Source organism: Macrotis lagotis, chromosome 1 (genome assembly GCF_037893015.1).
Source record: "Macrotis lagotis isolate mMagLag1 chromosome 1, bilby.v1.9.chrom.fasta, whole genome shotgun sequence".
Lineage (NCBI taxonomy): Eukaryota > Metazoa > Chordata > Mammalia > Peramelemorphia > Peramelidae > Macrotis > Macrotis lagotis.
Genome location: NC_133658.1, coordinates 749,823,191 through 749,836,821, shown reverse-complemented (window position 1 = coordinate 749,836,821; position 13,631 = coordinate 749,823,191). Strand labels below are relative to the sequence as shown.

The window sequence follows — 13,631 nt, the reverse complement described above, 5'->3', positions numbered from 1 at the left end:
TGCTAAGGATTTTCAAGGATTTACTGTAAGACTATCAGAAAGTATAGAATACCATTAATCACACTCAGGTTTTCAAATGTTCTCAATATTTAACTCCACCTATGTATAAGATAGTTCTGGGACTCAAACACAGATCCCAACTGAGATCATACTCCATTCCCACTCCTCTCCACTCCACTCCAAAGACTTCTTAGATAGAGACTTGGGTAAGGATTTTTTCTAAGTGATCTCTGGATAGTAAAGAAACTGAGCTTTGTAGAGCAGCCCAGGAATTAGCATAAGCACTAATGATGGTTTACTATGGAAGTGTAGAGTAGTTAAAAAGAACATTGGATTTAGAACCAAAAAAAAAAAAAAAAAAAGACTTGAAGTCCTAACTCCATCATTTTTAAACTGGGACCAAGAGCTAGTCGCCTAAACTCTCCAAGTCTTCAGTCTCTATGTCTATAAAATGTGGAAAAGAATATAACATAAATTTTGATACAACATCACTGATCAGAAGTTCCTAAACATATGATTAGTGATAAACAATGTCTTAAACTTTAATAGTGTTAATTTTCAAGTGTCGATCAGTTTTTGATTGCCAATGTGTACAGACTCATGTTGTCCAACTATATTAGTCTTCTTATAGTGTTGCTATTTTATGAAATATATTAATAATGAGTTTAATGAGTATTTTGATACTAAGGTTGCTTAAAGTGGTCAAATGTCAAGTACAAGGGTTGTGTCTTCTAAAATAGCAATTTTCATCCTATCAAAATCATCAAAACTTAGGTTTGTAGTGGAAGAATAATATGATACATGGCATGAAGACTCAAATTTAACAATTTAAGTCAGAAGATCTGTGTTCAAGTTTTAGTTTTATCACTTTGTGAAAGTGAGAGGGGGAAGAGAGAGGGGGAAGATGTACAATGAGTATTAGAAAAGAACACAGGTTAGGTTTGTACAATTTACTGCTCTGAGTGGCACACCTGTTCCACAAAGGGTACAGGGAGCTTCCACTAAAAATCATGCATTCATGTGACATTCTGAATATTATATATTATTGTATATCTACAATTATATATTAATATTACATATCTGGGTTGGGTAATAGAAAATAAGGGCATAGGTTGGGTGCTTTTTATGAGTGCCTTCACATTAAAAATTACTGGAAGAGCTGTGATAGCAGTCTTCGCTTACATTTACTCCAACAGGAGAGGCTGGGAAGATGAGGCAATGTGATGCAGATGGACAGAACCCGGATCCAAATCTTGGTTCTACCTTGGTTAAGGTAATCCTCCTCTACTGACCTCAAATACTTTCATCTATAAAATAAAGGGGAATGGTCTTTAAGATTTCTGCTAACTTGAAATTCACGATCCTTTGTTCTTAAGAAGTAGAGGACCAAAGTCAGTGGATACTATATCCCTGAGAATGTGATTATACCAACCTGGTCCACCCTATGATAGTCATAGAACCTAAGTTCTCACAGGCTGTGAAATGACAGTGTCTTTGGCTTTAATCTCCTTGAAACTTGTTTTCCTGTTGTGTAAAATAGGGATCATACCACCTTTCCTCATTATTTATGGAATTATCCTGAAGACCAAATGATAAAATAAAAATCAAAGGGCTTTTTCAACTTTAAAAACATGATAAAAATATAAAGTACCATGAGTATTCTGTGAGTGAAGATAGTGGATCAAGAAGAGGCTGGAAGACTTGTCCAAAAACTTGTTTATTGGGGTTTCCAAAAGAAGAAAAAGAAATAGTTTCTAGTTAGGGTTTGAATTATATTAGTGACCTAATGAAAGCCCATTCCTCTCTGATATTCTACCATTCAACATATTATTAACAAGAATGACAAAGTTGTCTTTTACTTGTTAGCTTGCATATTGTTGTCAATTGGGGAACTATCTCCTTAATTGAAAAACCAAGGTAGAAAGTAAATTATTGAGCTAGAAGAGCTGTTATTTCACTATAGTATAATGCTTCTACATGATATGTACAAAAATTTGAGAAATATGACCAAATCTTCCTGATTTCAAATTGGTATCTTTGTGAAACTAGATTTAATAATAATACTGTAAAAATAATTAAATTTCCAGTCATGCTAATTTTTAACATATTTTTCTAATCTTCATATGCAATCTGTTCAAATTAAACTACAAATGACAACCTCTTCTTATATAACTAAAACAGACTGTGATGGAAAAAAAGTTATGACTTGTTATAGTAAATACTATTCTAAGTTGTCAAAATGATGAAAAAACAGGCAAGTCCTGCTTGCTACAAAATGATGTAGCCACAAAGTATTGTCAAAAAATCTGCAAAACTCAGATTTTTTTCAAGTCAAGTCTTAGTAGTATTATCTGCACAACTACTGCAATAATGAAAAATACTAAAAAATACTAAAAACCTGATATACATGAAGTAATATCCCCACAACTTTCCAACCTTTGGTACACAGAAAAAAAAAATATATATATATATATATATATATATATATATATATATATATATATATATATATATGTATTACACACACACACACACACACACACACACACACACACACCCCTAATGTACTTATTATTGAATGATCTTATATCTAAACTCCATTTCAGTTTCATGGTTTCAGCTCAGACACAGGCACACTTGTAATATAGCTGCTGTCCTTGGAAATTCAAGTGGAAAATCCTAACAACAATGGGAAGCTTTACAAAGCAATAGACACTGAGAAAATTAAAGATGATGTGTATTAGGAGAAGGAATAGGAAAAGGAGTCAAGCTCAATTTAATTTGGCCATCCAGTTGCCTAGTTTCTTGAATTCTTGAACCTATTCTTGCCTCTTTTGTTTTTTTTGACAATGCCTATCTAGAATTTCCCATCTTGGATAGGCTGCTAGCTTCTACAAGCCCCATTCTGTTGTTTGCTACCTAGGGATAATTTGATACTACTGTTTTGGGGAAAAAAAAAACACCCACACAATACCATTACCAGAGCCAATAAATCCCACTATTATCAAAACCATTTCTGGCAAAAAACAAAAAAACAAACAAAAAAAACATAGTAAAGAAGGAAAGCATGCTAGAATTGGGAATCAGGACACACTAGACTTGGAATATGCCTCTAGACACTTACCAGTTGTGAGACCCTGAGAAAGTCTGTTCACTTCTAAGCCTCAGTTTCCTCATCTGTGTAAGTGAGATAAAAGAAACCTATGGGATAATAGTATGTATAAATATAAAGTAGTAGCATTTTTCACATTACCAAAAATCATGCTTCCATGGCCTCAGAAAGGCTTCCAGAAGAGCCTACTGAAGACCAATCTACTTGGTAACAAAGAAGTTCAGCATCAGAAAGCTGGCCCCCAAATGATGCAATTTTAAAAAAACAACAAAAAATACTCATCTAATCATATAAAACTACAATACAATAAAAAAAATGGCCCTCTATCATGTACAGACCTTCTCTGTAATGATGGTGGCAGAAAAGAAGAAATAAAAGTATTATAACACACAGTTCTTAAACCTTTTACAAACATTCCAGTCTATATATATATTTGCATGTTCTTTGTCTAAGAACCAAACATTACAGATGAAACTGAATCAGATCCATATAGATTTGTACCATTAATGAAACCTTGGAAAACATAAATAAGTTACAGATGAATGGAAGTTCAACTCACATTTCATAATGTGACAAAAAGCAACAAGAAACATTTCAGAGAACATTTAGTCATTTCATTTTATAATGTTCATGGTGACTGTTGGGAATAAAAGCACTATGTGAATATTCAAAGAATATTTTCCAACATTAGATGCAGATCATAAAGTAGAGAAATTCCAAGAACTTGACATCTTCCAAACAGTGTTATTTGGTGACTTCAATGCAAAGGTAAGAACAAGAGTGGAAAGTGAAAATTAAGCTAAAAAACATGATCTGAGAATGATAAATGAAAAGATATATGACTATAAACTACTGAAAGGCATTAAAGTTTATATATTTTCTTCAATGAGACAAGGTGCCAGATATGATGAGAACCATACACCACAAAAAAAGAAACTTGTCTAAAAACAACAAAATGAGCTCTCTGTTTTTAAACATTAACTGGCTAGTGAAGAGAATAAAGTGGCTGAGACTCTAGAATTAGTTACTGAATGGAGGTTGGATGATCATTTGTCATAAATATTACAGAAGAAATTCCTGAACTATGATCTCTTGAGTTTGAAGTAAAGGTCAAAATCAATACAGAATTGGTATGATAATTCCAATGTGATTTCTAACAGTTCAAAACCTATTTATAATTAAAAACACCCATAATGTTTTTTAGAGAAATGCAAAGAGTCAAAAACTATTACAGTAGACCATCACAAAATATTGCTGTTAAGGTATACAATATTGTCCTGGATCTATTCACTTCACTCAGTATCAGATCATCTAAGTCTGTTCTAAAGTCCATTTGCTCATTTCTTTTTAAAAATTTTCATTTAAGGCAACAGGATTAAATGATTTGCCTAAGTCACATAGCTAGGCATTATTAAGTGTCTGAGGCTGGATTTTCATTTAGGTCCTCCTGACTCCAAGGCCAGTGCTCTATCCACTACACCACCTAGCCCCCCCCCCCCATAATTTCTTACAGAATAGTACTCCATCACATTTATTAAACCACAATTTGTTCAGTCATTCTCCAACTAATGAGCATTCCCTCAATTTCCAATTCTTAGCCACAGCAAAAAGAACTGCTATAAATATTTTTGTACATGAGGGTCTTTTTTTATGATCTCTTTGGGATACAGATAGTAGTTGTCTTAGGTCCTCTCAGCAATTCAGTGATCAAAGACAATTCTAAAAAACTTGTGGCAGAAAATGCCTTCCACATCTAGAGAAACTTATAAGCATGCTATTTTCATTTTTTAAAACTTGTTTTATTGTACATATTGTGAACTGATCAACTTTGATGGATGCAGCTCCTCCTTCAGAGTTAGGACAACCCTGGAAGACCTGTTACGGACAACACCATCTATGGTCAGAAGAAGGAAAAAAAATCAAAACATAAAATAACCACAGAATCTGGCTGAACACTATGTTCACTTTTTAAACATTTCTCTTATGTTTTTCCTTCCTATCCCATGATATTTTTTTCCTTTTCCCTTAATCCTAATTCCTCATACAGAAAATGACTACTATGTAAACATGGATGGGAAGGGAGGGTAGAAAAAAATTGTGTAACATAAATATGCATGTGGATTAATGTTGAAAAATGTTCATTGCATATAATTGGAAAAATCAATAAAAAAAGAATCCGAGAAATCCCCCAAAACATGTTGTTTTTTTCCTTTCTCATGGTTTTCCCATCTTTGATTCTGATTCTTCTTTCACAACATGACTAATAATTAGCTGTTGGACGGAGGGGTGGTAGGAAAAAAGTGGAACTCAAAAGCTTACAAAAAGATAAATGTTTAAAACTACCTTTGTATGTAATCGGCAAAAATAAAATCAATAACATTTAAAAAGAGAAAGATAAGTTTGTATTCTTATAGGGGAAAAAGAGTCTAGAAACCACCTATTAAACTTGATTTCCTCCTTAATAAATAGAATAAATGAAAGACATAATTAAGGATAAATGCACCAAAGACACTAGTACCAATATGGTCACAGTAGCATTTTCTTGTAGCAAACAAGCAGAAATAATACCCATAAATTGATGAACAGCTTTAAAAAAACTGTACAAAAATGTATTTAAATATTATTGTTCCACAAGTAACAATGAACATGAAAAATTCAGAAGCACTGGAACACTTATAATGAACTGATGCATACTAGAATATGCAAAAGCAAAAAAAAAAAAAAAGAAACAAAAAACTTTGTATTTTGGAATATTTGGTTACCATCAGATTACTTGATAGGTGGCCTAAATGGATAGAGCATCAGGCAGGAAGACCTGTGTTCAAATCTGACCTTGAATACTTTCAAAGCTATGTGACTGGACAAGTTACTTAACTTCTTTTGCTTCAGTTTCCTCATAAGTAAAATGAGGACAATAACATATGCCACCTTGTAGGGTTGTTTTGAGGATCAAGCGAGATAATTATAAAAAGTTTAGCACATAGTAAGCACTATATAAATGTTGCTGCTGTTGCCATTATTTTTAGACAGAGGTGGAATGTATTTGGAAAATAACAGTGATAGAAAAACAAAATATATCAATAGAGAAATGGAGGAAAGTAGAGTCCTGACAATCATAACCAATAACTATAACTTCATTAAACAGTAATCCAGTAAAAAATTTTTTTCTCTTTTTCTTTTTGCAAGGCAATGGGGTTAAAGTCACTTTCCCAAGGTCATACAGCTAGCTAATTATTAAGTATCTGAGACCACATTTGAACTCAGGTCCTCCTGACTCTAGGGCTGGTACACGATCCACTTCACCACCTAGCGGCCCTCCAATAAATTTTTTGAAAGAGTGGATAAAAAACAAAACTCAGAAATCTTGTATTTAGAAAACATCTAAAAAATAAAGAATAAAAAAAGGTGAGCCTATACCAATAATGGAATCTGCTTTATATTAGACAACGAGGTTTGTAAGACCATAAAACTCCCTGGAGGAACAATGTGCGGCTTCTTTAGACTTTTGTCTATCTTTCAGTATTTGGCTAAGAGTTCTATATACCATGGGCACAACACTAAGTGTATGCTTTATTCGTGTACTAGATTAGGGAGTGTCATGAGTTTCTTATCTATACCTATTTTATTTTTGTGCAAGTAGACAATAGATGCTTAATAAGTATTTGCCAAAGAGTTCTATGAGAGTAGGTGTCTTATCTAATTCTCTCTCCCTCAGTATCCAGCACAATGCTCCAGTGCTTAGAAAATGGTTTCTTTCTCCTTTTTTTTAATTTTCAGGGGGAATCATGTACCATGCTGTTACAAAAATAGCAAATCACTTTAAATCTGGAAAACAACAGACATAAATTAAGCCCCACCCCTAAGTTTAAGGTCCTGCTTCCCTGACTCCATTTACTAGTTGTGAAGCCTTGGGCAAGTGTAGGCCACAATTTATGAATCTATAAAATGAGGAAAATAGTATTTGAACTACCAAACTCATCAGGGTGCTGTTAAGCTAATTTTCTAAAAGCTAAAAAAAACTATCTGAAGATAATTTATACAATTATCAAATCATGCTTTGATGAAGGCATGAAAAGTAAAAAGGCAGACTTTCATTAAAAGACATCTTTATAATGACACATGGACTAAAAAGTGCAAAGAATATAAGATTCCATTGTGTTAATTGTTTATTGATTTTATTGATTTTATTGATTATATTGATTATATATTGTTGGTGAAACAACACTTTTAATCACATAGATAATTCAATCCAAACTTCAAATAGGAGAAATTCCTTAAAATAAGAAACTTCAAAGGATCCCATACTATGAGAGAAAGAGAAATTATATCTAACTTCAAATTTTTGAACAATAAACATACTTCATCTATTTTATTTTTTGTGTGTAGATTGTTGGATGGAATCCCTCCCACTACGCCCCCCCCCTTGGCATTTGAACTCCACAAGGGACCATCTCTGAACAGTTGCAAATACCTTTGAAAAAGGCATACCCTGATTTCTCTGTCATCACATTCAACTGAGATCAATGTATAACATGGAACCAATGTAAAGAATAACAGAATGCCTTCTGTGGGGGGTGAGGGGAGGGAAGCAAGAATGGGGGCAAAACTGTAAAACTCAAAATAAATAAAATCTTTCTTAAAAAAAAACACACACCCATATGAGCATACACAAACACCCACAACAAGAGAATGAAGACAGAATCTTCATTATCAGCTCAGAACTGAACAGAAGACCATGAACAACTCATTTAACCTCTCAATAGCAAGATTGGGAGTTTTATAATTAGGGATTTCCCACATTAGTTCCTTTCTTTTCCATTTCCATCCCTCAAGTTTCTTACATCCTTTCCATTTCATTACCTGTCAGTGCACTAGTTCTGGATGCTTAATATCTCATGCTTGGACAATCAACAAAAGTCTCAAGTATCCTTATGAAAACTGCTGCATATAATCTTCCTAAAAATATAGCTTATAAGCACAAGAACCTTGATTTAGAGCTGGAAGGCTCTAATGTCAGCTAGTTTAATCCCCTCATCTTAGAGATGATAATACAGGCCCATAGAGGTTAAATGACTTGTTCAGTATTGCATTTCCAGTAAAAGGCATTCAAATTCAAGTTCTCTAATCAAAAATGTTTTTTCAATTGTACCAAACTACTACACCAAATTACTCACCACACAAAAAAGTGTGTTTAAATCATACCAACTTTCTTACTTTACATAAATTCACATTATGCAAATTCTATTTTACTGAAGAATTCTGAAAGAAATCTGCATTCCAAAAAAAAATTATAAAAAATTCTTATTCAAAGTAGACACTTGTTAGATAAGACTCTGTATGATGTGGGCAGCATAAATGGTAATGGGAAGTTGAGAAGCATCTCTAAGTCAAGTTCTCTTGTCTGCAGACAGTGAGTGATACTGTACCTTTCCCTGTGCTCAATAATTTGATTCTTAAATCAAAGCAATTCATAGTCATATGAAAAATTGCTCCAAATCATTACTTATTAGAGAAATGCAAATTAAAAGCTATCTCTGAGATACTACCTCATACCTCTCAGACAGGCCAGTATGACCAGAAAGGACAATGACCAATGTTGGAAGGGATATGGGAAATCTGGCATACTAATATATTGTTGGTGGAGCTGTGAACTCATCCAACAGCAATACCACTACTGGGTCTGCACCCTGAAGAGATGATGAAAAAGGGTAAAAAACATCACTTGTACAAAAATATTCAAATCAGCCCTGTTTGTGGTGGCAAAAAAATTGGAAATTAAGTGAATACCCTTCAATTGGGGAATGGCTTAACAAACTGTAGTGTATGTATGTGATGGAATACTATTGTTCTATTAGAAACCAGGAGGGATGGGAATTTAGGGAAGCCTGGAAGGATTTGCATGAACTGATGCTGAATGAGATGAGCAGAACCAGAACATTGTATATACCCTAACAGCAACATGGGAGTGATGATAAACATTAATGGACTTGCCCATACCAATAGTGCAACAGCCAGGCACAATCAGTTGATCTTGCACAATTTAAAAATCATGCAGGGTTTCCATGATGTGCAAGTGTCAGAAGGGGCTGCTAGTGCAGATACTGAAACATAAAAAAGTTCCCAGAAAAAAACTCAAAAAAAAATTTAAGTCCCTTCTTGTTGGACTAAGTTTTTAATGTTTAATGTAGATGAAACTGGCCTATTTTATTAAAGAACTTCCATTGTGAATGTACATTTTGGTAGAGGGAAAAACTAGTCCAAAAAACAATAATTCTTCCGCTAGGAGGGAATTCTTCTGGGATTTGCAAATTAAAATCTGTTCTTGTGCACCATTCAGAAAATCCCAGAGCACTGAAAGGAACCGTCAAGTCATCATTACCTGTGTTATTTCACTAACTTTCCGGCACAAATAACCCTTATCATCTTTAAAAAAAAAAAAGTTTATACAAGGCTTCATTCCAGAGAAGTTTTGTAATGTAGCATTCCTTTCACAATTCCACTTATTTTGGATAATGCCTCAAAAGTTATCCTCCCCAACAAGAAGATTTTAAAGTATAAGTGGTTACCTTCAACACTGTCTAATTATTACAACCTTTGTTGGGTGAGTAATTGCAGCTTTGGATGAAGATAAGATGATATTGAAAGATTTCTGGAAATCCTAGACTATCAGGCAATTTGGAATACTGCTAAGGCCTGAAGGTGGAATAGAAACAAGTATGAAGAGGGTTGGTTTTGTTTTTTGCAAGGCAATGGAGTTAAATGACTTGCCCAAGGTCTCTCAGGTAATTATTAATTGTCTGAGGCCACATTTGAACTAAGGTCCTCCTGACTCTAATCGGTGCTCTATCCTAGTTGCCCCTTAGTATGAAAAGAGTTTGCAAAAAAAGTGTCTGCAAATCATTCCCCATTTTCATGGATTTGACAAAGATGAAATATTTGAAGATATAACAACACTGTAAATAAAATAAACACAAGAACTGGAGTTAGAAGTAGATTAGAATGATGTCCTGGAGCTTGATGCTTGTCCTTCATTCTAAGAAGATCATGATATCAGAAATGTGATATCATGACATTTAAGAAAACTGAATTTAAATGAGGAGGGGCTGTGCAAAGTCAACAGTCTCACTTGCTGCCAACAGGGTCCCAGTGGCCAAATATGAAGTTAGTTGGGGATGACCCTGGATGCAGTGGGAGACATTTGGCCTTTTTGAGTTAAAGTCTTTTACAAATCTCAGTTTGAGATTAAGGTATTAAGACAAGGTAAGAAGCCAAGAAAGAACAAGTTTGCCAGACTTAAAAAAAAAAATCAAATAGGGAGGGGCAAGACCCTCAGGGTTTCTTTTTGCAAGATAATGGGATTAATAACTTGTCTAAGGGGGCGGCTAGGTGGTGCAGTGGAAAAAGCACAGGCCCTGGAGTCAAATGTGGTCTCAGACACTTAATAATAACCTAGCCGTGTGGCCTTGGGCAAGCCACTTAACCGCATCAGCCTTGCAAAAAAAAAAAAAAAACCCTAAAAAAACCTCCCCAAAACAAAACAAAACTTGTCTAAGGTCACACAGCTGGGTAATTATTAAGTGTCTGAGAAGGATTTGAACTCAGGTCCTCCTTGAATCCAGGGCTGGTGCTCTATCCACTAAGTCACAAAGTACCCCAACCCTCAAGTTTCTCAGTGATTGAGGTACAAAACTATTGCTATTTATATTCACTCTGAACCAAGCAGGGTCCCAACAATAACTCAGTGGGGCTCAGCATTCACAGATTGGGGTTTATTGAGTCTAATAGTGAAGAATCCTTAAATAATGAATATCTAATTGAGTTGTTAGCTAAGTAGATTGCAAAAGAAAGGGAAGATTTGTCAAACAAGAAGTTCACAATGAAACAATTGGTAGAAGCATTTTTATCACTTGAATATATTTTTTCTTATACTAAAAAAGATATTCAGGTACTTCAAGATTTTAAAAGTTTTAAGACAAGATGAGGATAATATTGCTTGCTATATAGTCATATGTATGAGGAAAGAGATTCACTGTCCAAACATCTCTCAATAGCTTCACAAAAAAGTTGTGTAGCCACTACTGTACGATCCTGTGTATACTGTATCACTAACTTTAATTTTCATAACTGCTTATTATCATGGTATAATATTTAATATGCCTACATTTTAAAGCTCATGAACCACACACACACACACACACACACACACACACACACACTCCTGAATTCAAATTTGGCCTCACACACTTAAGGGGCTGTGTGACTCTGGACAAGTCACTTAATCTGTCTGCCTCAGTTCCTCAGCAGTAAAATGAAGGAAGTAGCAAACCACTCCAGTATCCTTGCCAAAAAACCCCCAAATGGGGTTACAAAAGAGCTGAACATGTATGTCTGCACAGCAACAAATATAGAGATCTTTATGTATAGATCTGTAAAATGAATGGTTAACATAATGCATGTTAATGGTAACTTAATATTAATGTACAGGATATTCCTTTGTTTGACCAAAATGATAAATAATAGGAATATGAGTTCCACAATCATTTCCAGACATTTCATTTTTTCAAGTTGGGTCAATTAGTTAACAAGCAATTAAGTCCTACTGTGTACCAGGCACAGAATTGTGTTGAGGACACAATGAAAGGCAAAAACTAAAACAAAACACCAGTGGGACCCCCAAGTCTAAAGGGAGTGATAACATGCAAAAAAATAAATGCAGGCAAAGATGAGCTGAGCCAGCTCAACTTAGTTTTTTAACCCACTTTATGCCTTTATACCTCAGAAATCAATAAACTACAAATTAGAATTTGTTTGTTGACTGTTAATAATGCAGATTAAACTTAAAAGTGCTATCACACCCCTCTCTTCCCCACACACATATCCCCAGAGTGAGATGTTAAACATTAGCACATCCCTCTATAACATGATAAACTGGAAAAAATATCAAAGAGAAGAACTAAAGGAGGAGGCCTTTTCTGTCTAGGTTTGAAGAGCAAAGATTACTGATGGGCTAGATTCCATAGGCCCACTCTGATTAGCACAGGAGCTTTGACTTTCTTTAAGAAAGATTTTATTTATTTTGAGTTTTATAATTTTCTCCCCATTCTTGTTTCCCTCCCCCCATCCCCCAAGAAGGCATTCTGTTAGTCTTTACATTGTTTTCATGTTATGCATTGATCTCAGTTGAAAGACAGAGAAATCATATCCTTAAGGAAGAAAAATAAAGTATGAGATAGTAAAACTATATAATGAAATAACATGGGTTTTTTCCCCCCCTAATTTGAAGGTAATAGTCTTTGGTCTTTGTTCAAAGTCCAAAATTCTTTCTCTGGATACAGATGCATTCTCCATTGCAGATAACCCAAAATTGTCCCTGGTTGTTGAATGAGCAAGTCCATCAAGGTTGATCATCACCCCCATGTTGCTGTTAGGGTATACAGTGTTTTTCTGGTTCTGCTCATCTCACTCAGCATCAGTTCATGCAAATTCTTCCAGGCTTTCCTGAATTCCCATCCCTCCTGGTTTCTAACAGAACAATAGTATTCCATCACATACATAGCCATTCTGCAACTAAAGGACATTCACTTAATTTCCAATTTTTCTTGCCACCACAAACAGGGCTGCTATAAATATTTTTGTACAAGTGATGTTTTTACCCCTTTTCATCATCTCTTTAGGGTATAGACCCAGTAGTGGTATTGCTGGATCAAATGGTATGCACATTTTTTTTAGGGTTTTTTTTTTTTGCAAGGCAATGGGGTAAAGTGGCTTGCCCAAGGCCACATGGCTAGGTAATTATTAAGTGTCTGAGGCCTGATTTGAACTCACGTACTCCTGACTCCAGGGCTGGTTCCCCACTGCACCACCTAGCCACCTGGGATACACATTTTTGTTGCCCTTTGGACATAATTCCAAATTGCTCTCCAGAAAGGTTGGATGAGTTCACAGCTCCACCAACAATGTATTAGTATCCCAGATTTTCCACATCCCTTCCAACATTGATCATTGCCCTTTCTAGTCATATTGGCCAGTCTGATTGACTTTCATTTCTTTTCTAGGCTGGTTTGCCTCTCCTTTGGCACCTTTCAGTTAAGTATTGTGATTCAGAATATTGGATATGGAGTCACAAGACTACTCTACTACTGTGACCATGGGCTTAAGTCACTTAACTTCAACTATAAAATGAAATAGTTGGACCAGATGATCTCAAAGGTCTCATCCACTTGCTTAAAAAAAAAAATCATTTTCACTTCCTGCTTAATCCAAAAGAGGTAGGTAGATGTCTTATGATAAAGTTGGCCCTTAATAAATGCTTATTGATCGACTGATCTAATTCTACATCTGTGACTAAACTTGGCCAAATCCTGGAACACCATTGAAAGAGTTGATTTGTAAGCATTTAGAAAAAAAGAAGCAGTAATCATTAACCCACGGACTCATCATAAACAGGTTATATACCAGACAAAGCTCATCAGCATTTCTGAGATTTTGGCAAACCAGTTTCATGGTATTAACTGTGGAT

General features: G+C 34.8%; 1 protein-coding gene and 1 pseudogene across 8 annotated transcripts in view; both read right to left on the bottom strand.

The window, feature by feature from the left end:
• The window catches only part of ZBTB44 (zinc finger and BTB domain containing 44), a 77,410-nt gene that overhangs the window by 40,243 nt on the left and 23,536 nt on the right, over positions 1 to 13,631 (bottom strand). Inside the window, exon 2 of one of the 8 annotated variants that reach the window (XM_074216293.1) lies at positions 3,125 to 3,201. The exons of 6 other annotated variants lie outside the window; for them this stretch is intronic. The gene's annotated coding sequence lies outside the window, so the exon portion shown is untranslated. Of the gene's footprint in view, positions 1 to 1,651; positions 1,986 to 3,124; positions 3,202 to 13,631 lie in introns of those variants that run through there. One more of the 8 variants, XM_074216292.1, reaches the window with a different exon arrangement.
• LOC141508045 (trafficking protein particle complex subunit 6B pseudogene) overlaps positions 314 to 13,631 on the bottom strand; it is a 33,734-nt pseudogene continuing 20,416 nt past the window's right edge.